Raw genomic sequence first — 4,209 nt, forward strand, 5'->3', positions numbered from 1 at the left:
TATTATGGGATGCTACTTGCACATTACACTAGTGTTACTTGGGGGCTGTCTTAGCTGATGGTTCCTATGTGAAGACTATGTCTTATGGTGTTCTTATGACTCTATGAATATATGTGGTTGGATTGATGATGGCTATATATAAGTTCACCCTTGGTAACCTTAAGGTGATACATTGCACCAAGTATTCCCTAAGGATTGCTTGAGGAAAGGAGTTAAGATAAAGAGGAAGGTAATGTATTGTATGCATTGACTGTGCCTAAAATGTTATAAGTGGCTCTATGTGCTATTATGAATGGTTTCCGTGTGCATGATGATGTATGTGGTTTATATTGTGCCTATGTACTAAATGTTCTTGAAGTTTCTCTAAAAAGGCATGATGCATAGTTTCCAATTAAATGTCCTTTTAAAAGCATGTTTTGCATGGTTATCATACTTAGTGCATTCTTGTACTAGCACCATTTTTCTTCATCTTTTACACCAAGTGTTGGTGGTGGTGGCTAAAGGGCCTTTCCTAGAAGTGATGAGCTTGGCTTACTATTCCCAAGTTCGGGTGTGTCCTTAAAGATTCAAGGACCTTTATGTTAAAGAGTTTCCTTAAGTTCTACGTACTAGATAGTAGTTTCTTTTGTATTGTAAGGGTTGTGTCCCTCTTGTGTTGTAGTCATGTTTTAAGATGGCTACCTTGAGACGTAGTACTCCGATTTTGTATTAAAGGTTTGAATGAGGTGACTTTTAAGTCTTGCGTTATATTATGGAAAAGTTTTAAATTTTCCGCTATTTTTCTGTGATAAATGCTATGAAGAATGCTAAGGGCTTGTATAAGACCTCTGAGAGGTCGAATACGTCGGTAACGGCTAGGGGGTGCTCTATGTCATTGACTTCAAAGGTAATTGGGATGACCACCTACCTTTAATAGAATTTTCCTACAACAATAGCCATCACTCAAGTATTGCTATGGCATCCTTTGAAGCACTTTATGGTAGAAGGTGTCGATCTCCCGTTGGGTGGTTTGAAGTAGGTGAATTTGCCCTTCTTGGTCCCGAGGTAGTCTATGAGGCTATGGAAAAAAGTTCGACCTATAAGGGATAGGTTGAAAACGTCTCATAGTCGGCAAAAGTCTTATGCCGATAATAGAAAGAGAGATCTTGAATTTGAAGTAGGTGATTGGGTCTACTTAAAAATCTCACCCATGAACGGGGTGATGAGGTTTGGTAAGAAGGGGAAACTTAGCCCTCGGTATGTTGGACCTTATGAGATCTTGAAGCGTGTCGGAAAGGTTGCGTATGAGTTGAAATTACCCATCGAAATGGCCCCGGTTCTCCCGGTGTTTCATATTTCTATGTTAAAGAAGTGTATAGGTGACCCAATGTCCATTCTCCTTCTAGAAGGTTTAGGGGTGAATGAGAACCTTTCTTATGAAGAGGTCCCGATCGAAATCCTATATCGTCAAGTTAAGAAGTTGAGGAATAAAGAGGTTGCCTCCGTAAAAGTCCTATGGAGAAACCACCTAGTTGAGGGTGCAATATGGGAGGCCGAGGCCAACATGAAGTCCTGCTACCCTCATCTTTTTCCTCCTACTCCTAGCCATAGTTAAGGTTAGTAGTCTCTCTTAATTTGGTATAAATTGAAAAAAATCATGTGTGTTGATGATTATGACATGATTTCCTTGTATGTGCATATTTTTGTGAAAATTCATGCTTAAGTTGTATTTTGAGTTTTCATGAATTTTGTTTCTCATGGTTGATATTGCACCCATAGATTTTGTGTGATGTTGTCTTCATGAGAGTTGTAATAAGCAGGCTTGATGTTGTCTTGTTAAAGAAATATTTTGTTGATTGCTTAATATATATGTTTATGCTTATTGAATAAGGTAGTTCCTCCTATACTTATGTGAAGTAAAGTGTTTTGAGCATAATGATGTTGTGGATTAAATCCCTATATGATATGATGATTTGATGTTGTTGATGTGACTGGTTGTTGTGCTTCTAGTTTGAGTCATTGTCTCCCTAGAAAGAAGTCCAAGTGACATTCGGGGACGAATGTTCCTAAAAGGGGGGGGGGATATTGTAACACCCCGAAAGTTCTATGACTTAATTTAGAGCCTCACCTTATGAATAATGACTTAAAAATAGTCAAAATGATGTTTATAACCCTAAACTAATGTAATTGACTTGGTTTGGAAGATTAAAAGTCTAAACGTCAAGAAACGACCACGACGTCCGGAAACTAGAGAAAAATGTTTTTGGGAGTGTCGTATGATGGTATAATCTGGTGAAAAGGTTTAAAATAGGTAAATATATGTTCCTAGGGTCAAAACGTTCGAATACGACGCCCCGGGGCCACCCTAAGAGGCCCCGAGGAGGACCCCAACCTTAGCCAAACAAGTTGCCAAGGCAGCTTGCAGATTGCACTTGGAGGGAATAACTGCGCGTCGTGCACTTCCTTCCCCAAGGAGCAAAAATCCAGTTCGCAACGCGATCGTGTCGCAGACTCTACTGTCTCGAAATTTAATTCCAAATATCTTCAGGGAACAGCTCAAGTCCGCGACGAAAATGCAGAAATTCAGAAATATATTTTTACTTCATTAAAGAGTCCATTTAAGTGAGGGGTATTTAGGGTACTTTAGGGGACGTGTATATAATGATTTTAAGTCAATTTACCTCACTTTTTATCACTCAAAACACAAAAACCCCAAAGATATTAACCTAAAGTTCCTCCTTCTCTCTACTCTCTCTCTTCTCAAGAACTCCATTGAAGAAGATTGGAACTTCAAGAAGAAGACCAACTCTACAAGGTTTCAACTCAGATTTTCGTGGTTAATTTATCTATAAGTTATGGTTGCTTATCACTCTTGGGATTCTTTTCCCAAGAGGCCCCTTCAAGATGAATTTCAAAATCTCCAATTTCTAAGGTTCAATCCAATAACATGGGTCTTCTTTCTAAAGTGAAATTGATGTTATAAACTGACTTTGATTGATGTTATATGAACAATTATGGATGAATTTATGTTGTATTGGTGGTTTCTTGAAGAATTCCCCATGAGACCCATGTTTCTCCTTCTTTTCCTAATTCTAACCCTAGTTTGTGTTGGATATTGATTGAAGGCTATGAATTGAATGCGATGTTATGTAATTCATGTTTGGATGATGAATCTACCCTAGGTTATGTATAATTTCTATGAAATTAGGGTTGAGTCTTTGAATCAAGCCTTGAAGGCTATGAAGGGAATATGTCAATTGCTTATATTGATGTTAATTATGTTATTACTTCATGAATTACCTTGTATTATGTATTAGTTATGAATTGCTTGGTAATTGAAGTATGGATGTCCCACGAAGGGCAAGAAGGTATGAAGGTTGATTCTTCTTTGAACTCAAGTATGAGAGGTAAATTACTTAGATTGTAATGATGTTATACCTAATGTGTTATTGTGGTGTTGATGACCTAGTTTCCTCATCCTTAACCCTCTACACTTGAATTAGCTATGAAGTATGTATGTATGTATATTATGGTATGATTGCTCTATGATTGAAAGGTAGTTCTCATGATTGTAGTGTAATGTAAAATGAAAGGTTTACTCACTTGCGAAGTGTTTCTAAAGTGAAAGGATTGTTACTCACTTATGAACACATATGAGCTATTATGATAAGATGTCTACATAAGAGTCTAGTAAAGGCTAATGTGAACTTATGTGATGACTTAAGATGATTACAAAAGGGAATCAGATGCTTAGCATGTAAATGAGATGGGGTTCTCACGTTTAGTAAGTCCGGCTCCCCACATAGGTTTCCTCACGTTTAGCAAGTCCGGATTACCCACGGTATGTGTTGTCTCATGAGATGGAAACCCCCACGTTTAGTAAGTTAGCGTTTCTAGAAGCAATCTCCTTGACCCTTAACTATGTGCCCACATAGGACTCTAGCTTAGTGGATCCACCTAGATAGCTATGTACGAATGGTTACACCTTAGACAAGTATTAACCCTCTCTTTTCGGTGTGGGAGTAGAACACCGGATTCCATGTAGCTCTCATGGTCTATGTCGGTTATTGCAATATTTACCTAATGTAAAAGTAAATGAAGGTATGAAAGGTGTGAACACTTACTAGGGCTTTCTTAAGGGTTTCTACATAGTGTAAGGGAGGATATGAGACTTCTCTTGCACATTGCACCTGTGGGATCCTAAGGGATGGTTGTAGTAGTGTTCTCTTA

Source organism: Solanum tuberosum, unplaced genomic scaffold (genome assembly GCF_000226075.1).
Source record: "Solanum tuberosum cultivar DM 1-3 516 R44 unplaced genomic scaffold, SolTub_3.0 scf00001, whole genome shotgun sequence".
NCBI lineage: Eukaryota > Viridiplantae > Streptophyta > Magnoliopsida > Solanales > Solanaceae > Solanum > Solanum tuberosum.